The following is a 20463-nucleotide window of genomic DNA, read 5'->3' on the forward strand; positions in this document are numbered from 1 at the left end:
ACTCTTGGCCTCAATGATGTGGTCCAACAAAATCTGGAAGGCATCAGATTAGGAAGGCTCATGTAGAGGTAGACTTGTCTGTAGTCATAGTGACAAGAACACAATTTATAAGTGGTTTCTTGTTCTCGGTCTGTCTGCAACAGCACCCTGCTGTAGCAATTTGCGAGGCACTTTAGGGACAAAATGGCTCACATTTGGATAGAGTTTAATTACAGTTAGAGCAAGTCCAGTGGCTAGGAATGCTATTTCCAGCTACAGCTGGTTCACCACCTACAGCCCCTTTTGAACAGGGATAACTTGGCCGTGGTACTTCATGCTTTGGTAACTTACAGATTGGGTTATTTCAAGGTGTTCTACATGGGGTGCCCTTGCAGACAACTTGGAAATTTCAGCTGGTTCAAAAGCAGTGGCCAGATTACTGGCCATAACCAGGGCTGGCCCATCCACTAGGCCAGGTGAGGCAACCTCAGCCTACGATGAAAGGGTTTCCAGCATTACACTCCCAAGAGGGTCTTTCTTCTCCCATAGATGAAACCTAGGATCCAAACAGACATGAGTCATTGTGCCCTGCCTCATTTCTGCTCCCCTGTCACATAACTCCTCCCGAAGCTTCTAACTCTCATCACTGCGGCACTCATTTTGAAAGGACCCACTCATTTTGCCGTCTCACAGTGCTTTGCATCCTCCTAATGGCTCAGCCCAAAGCTGTCACCTTACACAGAAGCCAGCTTGGCTGAATTGGCCCTTAAAACATGCTGATTCCACAGGATTAGCATTGTCCAGCACACAGTTTAGTGCAGCTCTGGCCGAATATTCCAAACATAGATTAAGTTCTAAGACCTATAAGACCCAGGAATTTAGGTCTGGCACCCACCAACTCCTAACAGTATGATAAACCACAACATTCTGATTGAAATGTTCATTGTTGAAATGTTGAATACTTATCTCTACAGTTTTCTTATGTGTGTCCAAAGCTAGCGAGAGATGTTCTTTTTAGGACACAATCCTATGCTTGTTTACTGCTAAATCCCACTATTAATTCTACTTGCGAGGTAAGTATGCATAGGACTGCAGCCAAGCAGAGCAATCTGAATTAAGTTTGCTTGAAATTAAGCCCCTCTTGGTTCAGTTATGTTTACATTCTTGTGAGTGGATTTAGGAATGCAGCCTTACAGTACAATCTTGTGCATGCTTAGCTAGGTGTAAGCTCCATTGAATTAGACTGGCATTTACTTCCAAGCAAATATACATAGGCTTATGCTGTTACATAAGTGTGTGCTGTAGTGAGCTTAACTTTCTCCAGATTGTGACGTCAGGACTGAGCCTTACAATAGGAAGCAGGTGTGGGATTGTACCAGTAACCAAGTTACCGCTACAGGTGTTAATGCAAACGTCCTAGCTTCGCTAAACTAATGAACAAGCAATACTTATGTCTAGAACAGTGTTTCCCAACAGGTGGTCCGCGGACCCCCAGGGGTCCGCGAGCTATGCCAGAGGGGTCCGCAACTTGGCGGAGCCAGAATGGAGGGGCGCTGGCCAGCCTGCCCGCCACCCGCCGCCCAGTGCTCCCCGCGGCTTTGTACAAGTGAGGATAGCAGGTTTTTGCCCTGCTTCAGGGCGGCAGCGCCCGTTGGCGAGCTTGGCTTTCGCGCGCTTTTTCCTCCCCTCACGAGGCGGAGCAAAGAGAAGCTGACTGAGGCACAGGCGGAGGCAGAAAGGCTCCTTTACCTCCCTCAGGCCCGCTATCATGGCTGGGTCGCTGGGCGCCCGCCTCGCCCAGAGCCGCTTCTTCGGCGGCTTCGTGTGTGGGGCGGCGCTGGGAGCCGCGGCCTCCGCGCTGACTGTCCGCAAACTCCTCGGGGAGCCCCGTCTCCCACCCGCGTCCCTGCAGAGCTCCGTGGCCGCCGCCGCCTCGGCAAAACAGCAACCGCCACTGCTGCCGCCGCCTCAGGAGGGTAAGCGAGCGAGTGCGCAAGCGCAACTGCTGACCCGGCTCGCTTGCAGGAGCTCTGCTCTTCGGTCACGGCGGCTGGAGCGATGGCTGAGGGCGCCCGTTGGGGACGCGCGGCTGAGGGGGAATGTGGGGCCTGCTACATAGAGGGCAGCCCTCAGTCGGCGGCGGGCCTGTGGGAATGTTCAGGAATGTGGATGAGGAGATATTGTTTAATATATCCTATCCCCGCTTGCGCTAGCAAGCACAAAACTTTAGCAGAGTAAAACATTCCCCTTTTTGCAAAATACACAGCAGAAGAACGTTTGCGCAGGCTTGATTTAAGCCACTAAAATAAAGTGTATTTTCCTGGTATTTCCCCTTTTTCCCTCTTAAAAGAAAAGACACAACACAATGCTCTTAAAAGTATAAAAGATGTTTACTTACAAGCATCTCGAGGTACAGCACACTCAAGAGGTAGACTTGCTTAGTTAAAAGGTAATATATACATTGTGAAGTTCACTTATAAGAAGTGAGACTCCATCTCATCTCTCTCTCTAGGCTGGAGGCCTTGAGGGAGAGACTCACTAAGATGTGTGTAGTCCAAGAGGTCTGGTCCAAGAGAGGGAAAATGGCTGTTTCCTTCGGGATTTATCTGCCACTTCCTCAACTCATTTGCATGTGAAGGAAGAGGAAACTACGCTTAGTCATATCCTCCTCCTCAGTCCTCCAAGTGGACTATCTAGGGATTGTTGTGACTTGACTGCACTTAACCCTTTGCATCCCACAAAAACCCCTTCTCAGGCAATTCACAACATACACAAAAACATACATAAATAACTTTAATCAACCACCCAAGAGTCCCAGCTTGCCACGAAGATCCTGGAACTTCTCTCTTGGCAGGGGCTTTGTTAGGACATCTGCAGTCATCTGGTCAGTGTTGCAGTAACACATTTCAACAAGTCCATCCTCGATCACCTGGCGTATGTAGTGGTACCTGACCCCAATGTGTTTGGTGCGTGCAAGGAACTTTTCACTTTGTGTCAGCTTCATACTGCTCTGATTGTCCTCCATCAAGCTGACAGGTCCCGTTCTTGGCACGCCAAAGTCCTTCAGGAGCTGATCCAGCCAGGGGATCTCTCTGCAAGCTTCCGAAGCCGCAATGTACTCAGATTCTGTGGACGATAAAGCTACACATTTCTGTTTATAGCTGCCCCATGCAATAGCTCCGTCCCCATACATAAAAACATAGCCACTTGTGGATTTATAATCCTTATTGTCCCCAGCCCAATCCGCATCAGTGTACCCAAGCAGTTTAGGGTCTCTGACAGCTGGCAGTTTTAATTTACAGTCCATGGTTCCCTTTAGATAACGAACAACCCTCTTAACTCCAGCCCAATCATGCTCAGTGGGACAACTTACTTTCCTACTTAGGATCCCCACTGCACTTGCCAGGTCAGGTCTGCATGTGGTAACCAAATACAAAAGTTTGCCGACCGCTGACCTGTATTGCGTGTTGTTTGGCAGCAACTTCGAACCTTGTTGATTCTTCAAGAAGTCTGTGGCCATCGGTGTCGCAACTGGGTGTGCGTCCTGCATCTGCATGCTTTCAATCAGTTCAGTTATCTTTTGCCTTTGGCTGAGTAAGAACGATCCATCCTCTTCTCTCTCAACTTGAATTCCCAAGTAGTATTTCACTTTTCCAAGTTCCTTGACCTCTACTTCCCTGTTGAGGTGTTTGACTATGTCTTTATAGTCTTTCTCATTTGACGTAGAAATTAAAAGGTCGTCAACAAAGGCTAAAATGTACGAAAACTGTCCATTCCTTTGTTTGGTGTACAAGCACTTATCAGCAGTCCCTTGCTTGTACCCAAGCTGCACCAGCATCTCATGGAGTTTCTGGTTCCAAGCCCTCGCTGCTTGCTTCAAACCATAAAGTCCTTTCTGCAGCTTGCACACTAGATGTGCCTCATTTGGTTTAATGAAACCTTTGGGCTGCTTCATATAAATCTGCTCAGAAATTTCGCCGTGAAGAAAAGCTGTCGCAATGTCAATATGGTAAACTGACATTTGCTTAGATGCTGCAATACTTAAAAGTAGTCTGACACTGCTGTATCGAACTGTCGGTGCAAACACTTGATCGTAATCCTCTCCATACTTCTGGGAAAAACCTTGTGCCACAAGCCTAGCTTTGTAGCGTTGCACCTCCCCTTCTGAACCCTTTTTAACCTTGAACACCCATTTACTTCCAATTGCTTCCTTACCAGGAGGTAGTTCTGTGAGTGTCCAGGTCCTGTTCCGATGAAGTGCATCTATCTCCTCCTGAGCAGCTTTCCTCCAGAGACTGGCTTCATCTGGTGGCATCCTCTCTATCTCTTCCCATTTGGAAGGTTCCTGTGGAGACGCCGACCTTGTAAGGTAGGACAGCCGTAATGGTGGAACACCTCTGTTGGTTCTGGATGAGCGTCTGACCTCTGGTCTTTCGACCGCATCAGCTTCCTCATCCTCCTCCAGCAGTGGCATATCCCCATACAGCTGCTCGTCATCATCTTCGTCTCTGGTGCTGCCAGGGGCCTGGACCTCCACGTCTTCTCGGGTGTCACCTATAGGGGGTGCTACGACACTAGAAGTTGGATTAGTACTTTGTATTGGTTCAAAAGGAAAAATCACAAATTCCTCATCCTGTGGCTCCTTGGAACAATCAATGGCAGTGTCCTTTGTATCAACTTTGCCTTGCTCATCGAAGTAAATTACATGCTGCGAACTTGTCTTGCCAGTTTGCGGATCCAAGACTCTATATCCTTTTCCTCCAGAAGCGTACCCAACTAGGATCCCTGCCTTCGCTCTGGAATCAAGTTTGTGTCTGTGCTCTTTGGGCACATGATAGTAGCACAAACTTCCAAATACACGTATATGTGACAAATTTGGGGCTTTTCCATGCCAAAGTTCAAATGGTGTGCGCTCTGCGCCTTTTGTGGGCAGTCTGTTCTGAAGATAGACTGAGCAACGAGCCGCTTCACCCCACAGCCTGTGTGACAAGTTAGCTTCCTTTAGCATGCACCTTGTCATTTCCAAAATGGATCTAAATTTCCTCTCTGCAATTGAGTTTTGTTGGGGTGTGTAGGCAACTGTGGTCACGTGTGATATGCCTTCTCTAGCCATGACGGCCTGCATCTCATGTGAACAAAATTCCCCACCATTATCGGACATTAAAATGGAAGGGGCTCGCTGGAACTTGTTCTTGACCATGTTAAGATAGTCCCTGAACAATTCCACTGTCTCACTCTTCTCCTTGATAAAGTAGGCTACGCAGAATCTCGAGAAATCGTCCAAAAATATCAAAATATATTTATTACCTCCTAGAGAAGACACATTCATTGGTCCACATAGATCTGTATGGACAATGTCCAATACTTTAGTGCTTCTCTTCTCTGCACAACGTGGGAAAGAAGGTTTAGTTGCTTTCTCACTAACACAAGTTATACATTTTGATGTTGGTGTATTTGTGTTGCTTTGCTTTACCTGCAGACCTCTCACAAGATCACCTTTCTGTAGTTCCAGAATAACGTTGGTGTCTCTGTGTCCAAGTCTCTTGTGCCAGAGATCCAGACTTCCTTCGTCCTTTTGACTTGGTTGCGCCACCTTTGCAGACTGGTTCTGCTGGTTCTCTGAAACATTAAGCTCATATACACCATCCTTTAGTGTGCCTTGAACATAAACTTCATCATGCTTAGTCACAATACATTGTCCTTTTTCAAATGTAATTTTAAAACCTTTCCTGTCCAAACTGGACACGCTGAGTAAGTTGCAATTAAGCTTTGGTGCAAACTTAACTTCAGTTATCTTAGTATTAATTGTTTCATGATCTACGTTGAATTTCAAATTCACAGTTCCTGAACCAATTGCCTTTACAATGTTGCCATCAGCAATCTCAATTTCAGAGGTTTCATCCCCATTAATCTCATTAAAATACTCCTTTTCATAACAGAAATGAGAACTCGCTCCACTGTCAAGAATCCACTTATTGCGCTTATTTTCACAATCCTGGACAGCTAAACTCCTCTCCTGCATCAACATGGTTTGCTCATGACTCCCCTTCTTAACACCTTGTGGTTTTGAGGGGTGGGATTCAACTTTATCCCCATTTTGACTCTTGCAGTTCCTTGCTATGTGGTTTTTCCCATTGCATTTAAAACAAATTATTTCTCTAGATGTCTGTCTGGACTTTCCAAAATGCTTGGATGCATAGCTGCTATCCTTCCTCCTTGGATTCCTTTCTTGAGAATCAAGGCTATCTCTGCATTCCTCTCTTAAATGGTTGATAAGCTCATTAAAAGTTAAATCCTTTGTGTGATCCATTATACTTTTAAATGGAGCAAACGTAGGTCCCAATGATGCAAGCATAAACGTTACTTTAGTCACATCATCAAAGGCTCTGGGAGTAAGGGCAATTCTTTGAACAATCTCAGAAAAATTCTTAAAATGCTCTGTAAACTCTTCTCTAGAATTCATCTTCAACTTGAGTAACTTATCCAACAAGTATCTATAGGAACTCTCTGTAGATTGTGCATAAATGCGTTCAATGTCCTCTAGGATCTTAGATGCATCATCTTCAAAATTTATCATTGATAGATGCTCATTCCTCAAACTGCTCAAAATTATGTGCTTGGCTTCATCATTTTTAATACTCCAAGCTTCTATCTTAGCTAAAGCTTCTGCATCGGTTCCTGTAGGCTTTTCTTCCTTAATGGCCTGCAGAACACGCCTAGCAGCAAGATAAACTAAAACGCGCTGCTTCCACTGCACAAAATTATTGTCATCCAGCAGCATAAAACTTGGTCTTGCCTCACTATCAAAACTGGAGCTTGCCATCTTAAAACTTCAAAAATTTCCAAAATTCAAAAATCTTTCAAAAATCAAATTCAAAATCTCAAAAATATCTTCACTACCTCTGAGCTTTCTCAGTGCTGTAAACTCTGAGGGAGGGGAGGGGTAGTTAATCCCCCAAGCACACTGCAGAACAAAGAGACTATGTGCTCAACCAGGAAATCCTAACTGGAAAAATCCTACAGAGTTCAAAATCACAATCCAAATCAATCCTTCAAAAATACACAAAATACGCAACTCTGGGCCGCAATAACCCTATGTGGGAATGTTCAGGAATGTGGATGAGGAGATATTGTTTAATATATCCTATCCCCGCTTGCGCTAGCAAGCACAAAACTTTAGCAGAGTAAAACATTCCCCTTTTTGCAAAATACACAGCAGAAGAACGTTTGCGCAGGCTTGATTTAAGCCACTAAAATAAAGTGTATTTTCCTGGTATTTCCCCTTTTTCCCTCTTAAAAGAAAAGACACAACACAATGCTCTTAAAAGTATAAAAGATGTTTACTTACAAGCATCTCGAGGTACAGCACACTCAAGAGGTAGACTTGCTTAGTTAAAAGGTAATATATACATTGTGAAGTTCACTTATAAGAAGTGAGACTCCATCTCATCTCTCTCTCTAGGCTGGAGGCCTTGAGGGAGAGACTCACTAAGATGTGTGTAGTCCAAGAGGTCTGGTCCAAGAGAGGGAAAATGGCTGTTTCCTTCGGGATTTATCTGCCACTTCCTCAACTCATTTGCATGTGAAGGAAGAGGAAACTACGCTTAGTCATATCCTCCTCCTCAGTCCTCCAAGTGGACTATCTAGGGATTGTTGTGACTTGACTGCACTTAACCCTTTGCATCCCACAGGGCCTGCCCCCTCAGAGCTTTCCACAAAAGAGCATCATATAAAAAAGGGAGACCGGAGAGGCATATTGCTGATAGAATATTACATCTTTTTTTAAAAAAAATAAAGGGATTTCTCTGGAATACCCGGTTTGGGTAGCTGCATAGCTGCCAAGTTTTCCCTTTTCTCGCGAGGAAGCCTATTCAGCATAAGGGAATTTCCCTTAAAAAAAAGGGATAACTTGGCAGCTATGGGTAGCTGTTTGGGCGCCATGTAAAAACAAAACAAAACTACTACTGGTGTTCATGACGTTTTTGCTGTTGGTTTTTCCGTGTTTTCCTGGTGCTTACCTTTTACCTTATTGTTGATCTGGCGCAGTTTCAAATTAAATAGGAATATGGGAAGGTGCCTTGCACTGAATCGGGACCGTTGCGCCATCCAGTTCAGTATTGCCTACCTACAAGGACTGGCAGAGGCTCCCCAGGGTTTCAGGCAGATGCCATTGGGGCTTGAACCAGGAATATCCTGGTGACAGCTTGTCTTCTACCAGGGTTTCCAAAACTTGGGTCTCCAGCTGTTTTTGGACTACAGTTCCCATTATCCCTGACAACTGGTCATTATCCCTGACAACTGGTCCCATTATCCCTGACAACGCTCACCTCCCCAAGATGCTTTGCGCACGTCGGCTTCATTTGTGCGCTACTGCGCAGGTACCCTGTCTTTTTAATTTTAGGATTAGGAATTAATGGGGGTCCTTGTCACAATAGCGGCTCGATGAGGGGTCCTCAAGAAAATTTTGTTGGGAACCCCTGGTCTAGAAGTATCTGATACCCTGACTTGGCATCAGCTTTGGAGGCTGGGAGTCTAGTGTTCTGTAGCAGGAGAAAGTCCAGTGTATCAAAATCCTACTTCATATATTCCGAGGCGAGGCCTGGTAAAGTACCAAGGCTGAGGCCTTGTACCATTAGCCTGTTTCACACGGAAGTCAGATAAGGTTACGTAACAAGCCATTTGGGGGTGATGCTGTCATAGGTTCCAAGATGCTGGAAGGTTTTGGAGTATGCAAGTGTGTTCTGAGACCCTTCCACAATGTCTTCAGGTTGCATTGCCTGCCTGAATGCTCACTAAAAGGTGGGACAAGAGAGGTGTTTGCTTTGCTTATGACAATTCCCTTTAGGTCACCCTCATCCTGTCAGTACTATGGCAGCCATAGAAACTCCTCTGACACCAGGCTAACAGGGAGCAAGTCTGCTCTATATGCAGCGGGGAGAGAGACTGGGGCTGTCACTTGTGTGCCTGGCAACGCGCTCATCTGTCATCTCCTGGGTGATGCTACATGCTGCCCTGAAGGTCTAATAAGCTCTCAGCCTTGACCCTCCTGCTGCGTGGGTTTGTTTCTGGATATTGCTTTTTTGCTTTTTTTTTTTTAATGCGGAGCTTGGCAGGCTTGTTTATAAGAGGGAGGAGAGGCATTATCCCTCCCTTTTTGAATATGAAATGGAAATGCCACTGCATGGAGCTTTTAAGTGGCAGATCTGAAGTCTACCTGGTTGTGCTCCCACACCCCAAAATGAAGCTAAAGTGTGACAATCAAGGGGCATCTATCAAAGTGGCATAGCTGAGAAATCTCCTTAGTATAGAACAAGACATTGAAAGAAGATGAGCGTCTCCCATCTTCCTGGTAAAATGTGGCATTAAGTCAGGGTGACCAAGGTGCCCTCCAGATGTTGTTGGACTGAACCTCCCATCGTCTCTGCTGATGAGTTGATGGGAGTTGTAGTCCGGCAACATCTGGAGGGCACTACATTGGCTATCCCTGCATTATGCTAATTTTGTTTGGCTGTGATGTTTCCCTGGCCCTGCCTCACATTGATTATCTGTTGGGGGTAGGGAACATGAAGAGTAATATCTCCTCATGCAGAACTGAGGAGAGGGGAGAGAAAGACTTGGCTGGCATGGTGGCAGCCCTGCATCTTTTCCAATATCTAATTCTGCCTGGAGGGGATTTCATGCTGTCATCACCTGGGTTCTGAAGACTCTTTGTACAGCAGTGCAGTGTCCTCACCTTGCCCATGTAAAAGTTCAACTTCATTCCCCCTTAAAGTGAAATGTTCCTTTTGCATGTATGTCCCTTTTTAATAATTCATTGGTCAGGCATTCCACCACTGTGCAAAGAGGATTCCTAGTTCAGGGCAGAAGCCTAAGAGAATGGTCTTTATTATTTGCTGAGTGACTTGTCCCAGAGTTCATACTGGCTCAGGACAGGCTGCAAATAATGTATTGCTAGTGCCAGTGCTTTTTTATTCTAAAAGAATTGTTTAGGAGTACTCTCGTTTTTACTCAAGAAAATCACCATTTTATAGTTCAAATCAGGAAAAATAAATGCAGTAAAGGACAAAGGTACAAAGAACATGCCTTACCTCATATTACACAGCTGACAGCTCACGGTAACTTCCACATTGGCATGAGATTGTGTGTGCTAACATCTTCCCAATTCCTCTGTAAAACACTACACATCCACATTCCACACTGCTTCACACATTAAACGCTCATTTCGGTCTGAGGATCAGGAAACAGCGGAAAAGAAAATGAAGCTGCCATCGGAGGTGGTAACAATGAAACTGACCAATCACAGTGCTAGATTCCAACTCCTCCTTCACACATTAAACGCTCACTTCTGTCTGAGACTCGGGAAACACCTTGACAGGAAATGAGGCCTCCATCGGGGGTAGCAATGGAACTGACGATTCACTGTGCTAGAGAAGAAGTTTATATACCCCTGCGTCCCCGTCCCCCGAAAAAAAGCACTGGCTACTGCTATATAGACAGAGCAGTTATGAGAGCAGGCTCAGAAAAGAGAAAAGAGCCCAAGTTATGAAGGATGTTGCTCAGCGCAGCAGCTGGGAGGAAGCTTCTGTGGCCAACGTCCTCGTGACTTCATACACAGCTGCATTTGTGCTTCCTGAAGTAACACCTGTATAGCCTGCCAGCCTTGCCTTGGAGATCCAATGGGGTACTCCTTAGTCCTAGCTTTTGCAAGATCTCTTCATATGAGAGTTATACCTGTTCGCACTTGCTGGGATCATATTTACACTTCCTGTACTCACAGGAGTCCAGTTTATAACCCTCGAGTGCAGGCACCCCCAAACTCAGCCCTGCAGACGTTTTGGGGCTACAATTCCCATCATCCCTGACCACTGGTCCTGTTAGCTAGCGATGATGGGCATTGTAATCCCAAAACATCTGGAGGGCCAAGTTTGGGAATGCCTGCTCGAGTAAGGCAGGCATATCTGGATGTTCCTGGACCCAAGGGAGTAATATTATATACCTGAGGTAAACACTTACCTGCATGCTTGACAAGCAGCTAAAAAAACTAGATGCTCTACAGACAGTAAAAAAAGAAAAAAACAGACCCTGCCCAAATAGTCTTACAATCTAATGTAGATGCTTCTTGGTCATTCTCGGGCTACTGTGTGTGTCTTTTGCTTATATGATCTTATATTCCAGAATGAAATAAAGACTAGCCAAAAGCCCCAGACCTTGCCCTGGGATGTGGACCATCTTGCAACTCACTCCAGTTTCTGATTTAAATCTTAAATGGGCGAGCAGCTTGCAAGCTAAGGTGAGTTCACTGGTTAATTGATCATATAAATAGACAGTTGCCATAGCTGCTGGCAACGACCCTGAAAATGACAAAAGTATTAGCACTTCTATCTTGCTTACCTTAATGTAGTAGCCCTGATCTAACTAAGAGTATTGGTGCTTATGCTCCATTTAAATCAGAGGGACAAGATAGTCGTGGCTACATAGGCCCCATTGATTTCAATGGGATTGAAGAGTGGCTAACTTTAGTTGGGTCAAGGCAGAAGTATTTATCATAAACCACATGGAGCACTTCAGTAAGGACATAAACTAGGTTTCTAAAGTACCTTCACTTTGAGATGAATATAGCTGATCAGTGTTGTTCAGAGTAACCATCTGCCTTCTTGCAAATGTAAGTGGTTTTAAGAAGAAGCGAGGATACCTAAGAGGTATTGAGCATTTTTGAGAGAAGTGAATGGTGCCAAGCCAGATGGCGAGATGTGAAAAATAATTCAGGTTTCTAGCTTTTCTGCCAGCCTACAACCCATGAAGCATTCTGTTTCAAGATCCAAAGGAAAGACCGGCAACCTCAGTGCTCCAATTGCCAGGACACAAAGTACACTGCAAGTAAGGCTGACTGTTACCTACCCATCCTTTGAATAAAACAGACTAAGAGGCATGTACCTACAAACATGGAATGGCCCACATGGCCCGGAGCATTTGGCTTCTTCCCTGCTGCTTTGTGTCCCTAGCCACCCCACCTCCTTCTCCTCCAACTTGAGGATGTGCCTACCCAGCCAACACACTTCCACTTTGCATGGAATAACTGCCAAGTCTGAAACAGTGGTACCTTGCTTGGCATTTGCAGAGGATAAGGTGCTGCTTTGGACTCGGCTGCTTCTGGCATGTATCCTGTGAGGATGAGAGAATATGCCAGCTCCGACATCCTGCAGCTGCACTGATCGGTGCCTGGTCCAAGGATGTGTTGCGCGGTTCAGGTGAAAGAGGGCACACACATACCTTGAGCAGCTTCTAATCTATTTGCAGACCATGCCGCCTTGACTTTGCATTTGGCAACCCCCCCCAAAAATGAACACAAAGCAGATAGAAAATAGATGAAACCCTTAGAAATTAAGCTTGATCAGATCTGTAAAGCTGCCGTTCTGCACGAAGGATTTTAATTTAATGCCCCAGTAATTTGTAATTACACACTGTAAAGTAATCTGATGTGGGTGGTTCAGGTGGTGCTGTACGTTTGCCACTTGCCAGGATCTACAAGGTGTGAACTGGAAATCTGCTACAAATGCTTAGGGGCTGGCAAGCTTTGAGAGGGGAGGAAGATGCCGGCTTGAGCCAATGCCATTTGCAGGAGGTTTGCTTGACCGTCTCTGCTTATGCTCTTGGGGGTGAAATGTCCATCAAAGAGATCAGAGGACTTTTATTATAGGCCGTTTTGTGCTTCGCATCCTGTGTAGGGCTTACTCTCATTGTAGGCCTTAAGAGAAGGACAGTGAGAGAAGAATGATAAAAGACTGGACACCCCAAGTGAGGTGAGACTACCGTATGTAGTATCTACCCTAGACCCAGCTTGGAGAGGGACACAAAATGGCCATTGGAAATCACGTAATATGTTGCCGTTTTTTCCCATAAGGTTATGTTCCTTTCCTCTGCTCTCCAGTGTATGAAATGAATTTGTCCCATTTTCAGACTGGAAGAGGAAAAGCCAGATATCTGCTTGTTCTTAGTCTTGAAGCTTCTCATTGACCCTTTCCCCTGCAACCTAGCACAGCAAAGCACATTGAGCCAATAAATAACACTGTAAGAGGATAAATTGGAGACCAGATATTGGACAGCAGTAGCCAATGGGGTGCCTCTACAACAGCACCAAACAGGAGCAGCCCATCTGAGCAGGGAGAACTTTGATTTTGTGCCTTAAGACGTGCAACTGTCCATAACGTTTGTCACTTTTGGGGGTAGGGGAACTGAAGTCTGCCCCAGGCATGGAAACAAATGGTTATAACACTCCTCTCACCCACCTCATCTCATCCAATATGCAATCTGTTTTGAGTGGAGGGACGTTGACAAGTTATCTCAATGTTTTCCCCAGCTCTCAGTATTCTGCCCAAATGTGAATGATATCTGCAACTAGAGCACATCGGAATGACACAACATTTTCTGGTTCCTGAAAAGAAAATTGGATCAGTTGATTAGTTTACTGTGGGGAAATTGAGCCCTTGAAATATGTATGCACTACAGTATTTGGAAGTGATGGTGCCAAGAGTATACTTTGTCATTTAAATTTGAACTTTTTTTGTAAAGAGTGAGAGGGAATGTGTGAATCTGCCACAGTATACAAGAGGTTTGTAGGTTCCTTCCTCACTTAGTACCTATCCTATTTGACAGGGCTGTTGTGGGGACCAATTATAAAGTCCCTTGTGCAGTAAGAAGTGCCTCAGTTGTTAGTTTTTGAAGTAAAAACCTAAAATTTCTCTAGGTGGCCATTTGTGCTGCTGACCTGATCCCAGAGTCTGGATACAATAGTAAATGATGTGGATATCTGTTGGAGCTTCTCATTTCCTGTCTGTAAATAAAAGAGATCAGAAGCTTTTCAAAGCCAGCTGCTGGCTTGTAATGAAAATAACACTTTTGCTGTAGGGAAATGGAGCCATTTAAACGTTTGTGTTCCATTCACAATTCAAGGCACTACAAGGGTCATCAAGTCCTACTTCCTTCATTGCAGGAATCTCGTGTGTGTGTGTGTGTGTGTGTGTGTGTGTGTGTGTGTACATGTAGAGAGGAAGAGAAAGAGACCGATTGCGTTGTAATTTTCACACAACGTTCCATTCCACTACGCGGGTGTTTGTATAAACTGAGATTGGACAGATGTCATGTCAGTGTTTTGAAAAAATATAGCAAAGGTTCTGACCTCCTTTGCGTGGTCCTCGGACCCTAGTCGGCACAAAGAGTCCTTGAGAAAAAACAAACTTTGCAGAATGCTGCTTTTATTATAAAAATTCCTCCAACCACGACCAACACCAAACGCAACCAGCTGCCAACCAACCCACCCACAAAACACCACTAACATTGACCACTCTACAGTATATATCCACGTACAATTAGGTGAGAGGTTGCATGAGTCATTGTAGGCTGCTGACTCATGCTGACTTAGTTCTTTTAGCATTAAAGAAGCAGCGGCCAATTTTTAGCCGTGAAATGTCACACCTGTGAGAAATTAGAACATGTTTTCTAGAAAAACATGTCAAAGCAGCACAACTGAGGATGCCTCAGCTGCTGCCATTGGCTGCAGACTATCTGTGACATCACAGTAGCATGGCATTGCCCAGCAGAGCACAGCCAGGGGAGCAGGCCAGGCCCAAGATGCACATGGGGTGTACGTGTGGAAGAGAGAGAGGGGTCGGGTTGACGGGTGCCATCACACGGGAGGAAGATGACCAGCGATGAGCAGAGAGAGCTAGAGGGAAGATGAGTGGAGATGACCAGAGAGACGGGAGGGACCACAGAGAGAGAGGTGTCGTGACGTCCGGGTTGTGGTATGGGGCTGCGGTGAGGAACGAGGGCGCTGAGTGGAGGTGGGTTGTGCTTTTGCGGAGGAGGAATGTGTCGGGGTGGTGGGTGCCCTCACGCAGAAGGAACATCACGTTACATGGCGGGAGGACCAGAGACAGGGGTGTGCGGCTGGGGTGGGGAACGGGGACACTGAGTGGAGGATGCCCATGCCTTACGGTAGGATGAATTGGTGGGGACAGGTGGGGGGATTTGCCAGAACACGCGTGCAAGGGGGAGAGAGTGAGCGCTCAGGGTGCCTGGTGCCGTCACGCGGGAGGAAGATGACATCACGCAGCAGGGGGACCAGAGACAGGGGTGTCTCGATGTCATGCGGCTGGGGTCGGGAATGGGGACGCTGAGTGGAGGAGGCCTATGACTGAGCCACAGCAACGCATGGCGGGTACAGCTAGTATATATATATATATATATATATATATATATATATATATATATATATATATACAGAGAGAGAGAGATGTTATATAGTTTTTGTTAATGGTTTTTGGGTTACAAAAGTACATACATACAAACACAGGAATCTTTTGCCCAACGTGGAGCTCAAACTCATGACCCTGAGATTAAGAGTCTCATGCTCTACCGACTGGTTGCTGTTACTCTGTATGAAATTTTCCACTCAAACTGTCATTTTGATACTAAAGCACTGTGCTTCACTAGATAACTTGAGAGGCTGTTGACCCTCTTGTAAATATATATGGGGTCAAGCTTCTCTTTGCATATGAAACGGGAACATGCTGCCTTCAGAATGCATTCCAACTTCCATTATGATTAGGAAGCCTAAGTGGATATTTTGTGCTTACTGATTCTGCTCTCTTTTATTTCTGAATTACCCACCTTGAGCCCTTGGGAAGGTGCTGTGGTACAGAAGTTTGAATAAGGCTGTGTGCACATTCCTGTTTACTCTGCATCCAGCTTGATCCCACCAGTGGTTGGAGAAGTGATGTTAGTCACAATCCATACCTATCCTGTTGTTTTGTATGAAAAACTCTGGGTTTTTATACGTTTCCCCTAAGCCAAATTCAATCTGAACTGAGAAAAATAGCAACCTAGCTGTGTTTTAAGATGCTAATGTGTACACAGTCTAAATAATAATCTGATTTGAGAGAGAGTAGCCAATAGTTGGTTACCTTGGTTCTTGGAACTGAAAATGGTTGTGAAATCTGACAATGCAAAGAGAAGCATCTATCTATCTATCTATCTATCTATCTGTCTGTCTATCTATCTATAGCCCACCTTTCCATTTATCAAAAGGAGTGCTCAAGGTAGCTAACAGCCTTCGAGATACAATAAAACAAGCAACAATTAAATGTTAAACTGAAGCAGCACCAAAGCAGGCCAATTAAAACAGGTTAGAATACAAAAATTAATGGAAAACCCAATGGGAAAACAAAATGGTCTTACTCTAATAAATATGCAACGATATTAGTGGATGGGTTGTTCAAACAGCTAGCCAAATTCCTTGTTTCAGCCTTCCCCAACCTGGTGCCCTCCAGATGTTTTGACTACAACTCCCACCAGTCTCAGCTAGCACAGGTGACCTGCCTTGGGACAATGAGAGTTGTAGTCCGAAAAAGTCTACAGGGGACCAAGTTGGCAACGAATGCCATGTGGTTTCTAGAACTGCACCTTTCCGTATACATTTGATGTGGGCAGGCTCAAGAATTTTTTGGTCTGCCTCAACTGAGACTAATGTAAAATCTGATGCAGCTAGGTTTTAAAATGGCACATTTGTCTTGGTAAAACCAATGCACTTCCATGCAGGAGTTTGCAAGATTTTTAACATAACTTTTGCAATTATGATTCTCTTTCTCTGGAATTTTTTCCAGTCTTTCTTTTCGGTTAAATATTTTTGCCTGATTGCTTCCTCTTTCTAAAGCTGCACCACTGGTGCCTGGAGCAACAGAACATTTTAAAGTAAGAGCTTTCACTTAATCTTAATGATAGAAGCTGAGGGCTTTGAATAGATTTGATGCAGTTTAAAAGCCATTATTAAATGCTTGCTTTGCCTTGTACAATGGGTTCTGTTTGCCTTAAATTAAATGTGTTGTAATGTTCCCATTTATATCTTCCAGGCATGTAGAGTACCCATACAATGATTGCACTGGGATTTATTTATTTTATTCTATATTTTTGGCCCACTTTTTGAGATAAAAATCCTCTCCCACAGCAATTAACATTCACTACACAGTGAATTTTACCGAAATGGAAATATGATACGTGCCCTTCTCTCAAGCCCATAAGCTTTTAAAAAACAATATAATGACCTAGATAATAATGCTGTGTCCAGAATTGCTTGCTGGTGGGCTTATTCAGTCATACTGTACCTAGTTCTGACCCTTAACTCTACAGGCATGGGTGTAGCCAGGATTTTTTTGGGGGGAGGCCTTTTGTTAGGGTGGGGACAGAACCTCAGTTATGTATTTTTATTGATGTTTATTGATTTGGGGGGGGGCAGCTGCCCCCTGCCCCCCCTGGCTATGCCCATGTCTACAGGTGTGTGGTCATGCTAACAGATCAGGACCTTAAACTGTGAGGCTGCTCTAGCTTTAACAGAACCAGGGCCTGAGTTTTCTGAAGACAATGCTTCTATCGCACAGATCTAGCATGGTGGGGTGGTGGTGGTGGCAGGGGCGAGAATGAAAGATCAAATCAAATCAAATGTTGCTGCTTCACCTTCGGTTTGCTGCTACCTCTCTTTCATGTACTGTAGAAGAAAGGCAAGAGAACACACAAGTAGAGTCCAAAACTAATATGATGTCTGTGCATCCATTAAAAAAAAAAGGTTAATACAGGATTCCTTTCCAACTTCTGTGTTCCCCTCTTAGGAATGTAATAGCCCATGGGTGTCATAAGCAAGCAGTAATAAGATCCACTGGCAGACCCAAGGCTTTTTCATAACTTGGGGCAAAACAGCAGTCTTAAACAATGAAGGAAGGTTTGTTTAAGGAAAAGCAAATAGAACATAAAATCAGGCCCATAAAATAAAACACAAAACAGTCCACTAGCTTAGCTGGCCCTGGAGGGGCTGGGGGATGTCATGGTAAGGGAGACATCTTTTTTTTTAAAGAAAAGAAAAGAAAAGAAAAGACGTTACTACTACATTGGCAGTACAGTACGTGTTGTTCCTCTCAGCCAGAGAACAAAGCAAGTGTCTTGTAAAAGAGGGTCTCTCTTGCAACAGCATTAGGCCATGTGGGTTCCAAATGCATCTCTGTACCGTACTATACTTGCACTCGTCTGCCATCGCATGGCTTTCATTGGCTGTTTCCCAAGGTTCTAAAGGCAGGGGAAGGAGGATTGGAATATTGGCTGTAGTGAATGGCTGGAGGGGGGTTAAGGGAACGTCTTTGTGGGGAAGGAGACGAGAAGGGTCTCGAGTGTGACAGCTTTAGTCTGATGGTAACTGTAGGGAAAAGAAAGGAGGAATTGGGGAAGAGAAGGGTGAAGCTGGCTGGGTGTAAAGGTGGCATTTGGAGGAATGAAGGAGAATATAGAAGACAGTGTGGAAGGTAAGACCAGGGGCTGAGGAAGGGGGGGCGGTCCACCCCAGGTGTCATCGCTGAGGGGGGTGACGTTTGCCGCACTGCCTGCCCGCAACTCTCAAGCCTACCCCAAGCCGTCAGGGGAAGGGGGGAGCTGTGCTGCTTTGCCGGTGGCATCCCCCCTTTCCCCTTTGTTTTGACAGCTGGGGGAGGCTTGGTAGTCATGGGCAGGTGGCACGGCGAATGTCTGCCATTGGCGGCTTGCTCCGCCCCCATGAGCGGCTTGCGCTGCCCCCTGCTGCAAGGGTGCGCATGTCACTCCGTGCACCCGAGCAGCTATCCTGTGCCTGGGAGGGCACCCTCCGTGCTCTGTCCCCCTCAGGAGTGTGCGTGCCCCGGGGCAGCAGGCATATGCTCCGCTGCTGGGTAGGACAGTTTTAGGACTCTAGGAATGGGGGGGAGGAATACGGAGTTGGTGCAAAATTGGGGTGGAGGCAGGTGGAAGACAGTGGTGTTGAAGGGGGCATTTGCACTCCTATGAAGGAGCAAGAGGGGCATTGGGCAAAATAAAGGAGTCCTTGCTGTACTCAAATTTCTCCTGCTTCCATTCCAGATGGGTGGATAAAAAAATAATAATAGTTATCATCATCATCATTATTCCTCAGCTACCTCATGTGAGAGAGATGAAGGATGCAGAACCTCAAATATTCCATAGTACCCTCACACAATGCATTTCACTCCTGGTGTTGACTGAAATATGAAGTTCCAGATTCAGTGTTGTAATTTAGAATGGATATTTTATTAACAAGCAGACCACCACCCACATATGTACAAGATCCATCAACTGAACTTAACTGTGACTGAACAAGCCAACTGACAGGCTTGCACTGAAGAGTCTGTTCATCTTAAACATGTATTGTCACGGAGTGGGTGGGTGGGTGTGCAAAGGGGACTGCAGAATGGGAGAGGAAAGGAGGCACAGAAATGTGACTGGTCTGTGTGCAAAGGGGAATCACAAAAAGAGGGGGGGGGAGGGGGAGGGGGGGCGAGCATGGGTCCAAAGAAGGGAGGAATGCAAAAAAGAAAAAAGGCAGAAAGAGAATGGGGTAAAGATGAAAGGAAGGCTACAGATGGGCTGCAGAATTGGAGGTGGCGTCTTCCTAATTGGGTTGAAGGTGCCTGGTAGTTGCACTGTGTGGAAGAAGGAAGATGCAAGAGGTTGCATTGGGGATGATCTGTGTGCAAGGAGGGGGTTGCACAAAAGGAGGGGGAGGTATGGACCTGGCGGTGAAGGTGAAAACAGGTGAAGAATGGGACCGCAGAAGAGAAGAGAAGGCTTTTCTCTTCTCGTTCCAGCAGAAAAGCATTTAATTTTTTTTTTACTTTGTTCAGAAGTACTACACAAAATACATTATTTATTTGCCTTGCACCCTAAATGGACAACGCCTGGATCATGTGGCTTGCCTGGCATTCTTGCGATCGATTCAGTAGTATTGAGTACTGTACTTGAGGCTAAGTAATTTGAAGGTTTGAAGTCCTGTTCATGCATCCAGAGGATCAGCTGTAAGAGGCTGGCTAACAGTGATCGGCAGCCTGAGGACGCTTTAGCTTTAAATGTTACGTTGAAAGCATTGGAGGGAGTGGACAACACTGAAAAAGCATTGTCTAATACTTTGGAAAAGCAGTCTGGGTACTGGGCGAACTGGTTTCAAGCCTTTGTTCTGTTGCTAGGCACTTCACTTGTGTGTTGCATTTTTCTCCAGTTAGAGCTACTTGTAATTACGGTATTATTATTTTTTAAAAAGAATTCTTTAGCAAATAGCAAAGAGAACTCCTGCCTCTATATGACAGCTAGCATGAGATGGTACTATTTGTTTTATCCCCCTGGTTTCTGTAAACCAGCTGAAAAGTAGATTAAATGCACAATGTATTCTGAATCACCTTAGTTGTGTTTCCCCATTTTTTCCAATGCAGTGTTTGTCTCCTTTGAAGGAAACAATGCCCTGGCTATGGCCAAATTCAGGCTGCACAAACTGTTCTCCTTAGCCCCCAAACTACCGTTAAGTGTCAGGCTATTCTGCAACACTATATACAGGCCGGTGCATAGAATCAGTGCTTTTTTTCCTTAAAAAAATGTTTAGGGGTACAGTACTCTCATTTTGACTCA

At 45.3% G+C, this 20463-nt stretch overlaps 1 protein-coding gene across 1 annotated transcript in view; it reads left to right on the top strand.

The window, feature by feature from the left end:
• The window catches only part of POMT2 (protein O-mannosyltransferase 2), a 51372-nt gene extending 36469 nt beyond the window's left edge, over window positions 1-14903 (top strand). The window contains exon 22 of the transcript XR_009557309.1: window positions 11155-14903. The gene's annotated coding sequence lies outside the window, so the exon portion shown is untranslated. The remainder of the gene's footprint in view (window positions 1-11154) is intronic.
• Window positions 14904-20463: the final 5560 nt, after the last annotated feature.

The sequence above is a fragment of the Zootoca vivipara genome, chromosome 1 (assembly GCF_963506605.1).
Source record: "Zootoca vivipara chromosome 1, rZooViv1.1, whole genome shotgun sequence".
Classification (NCBI taxonomy): Eukaryota; Metazoa; Chordata; class Lepidosauria; order Squamata; family Lacertidae; genus Zootoca; species Zootoca vivipara.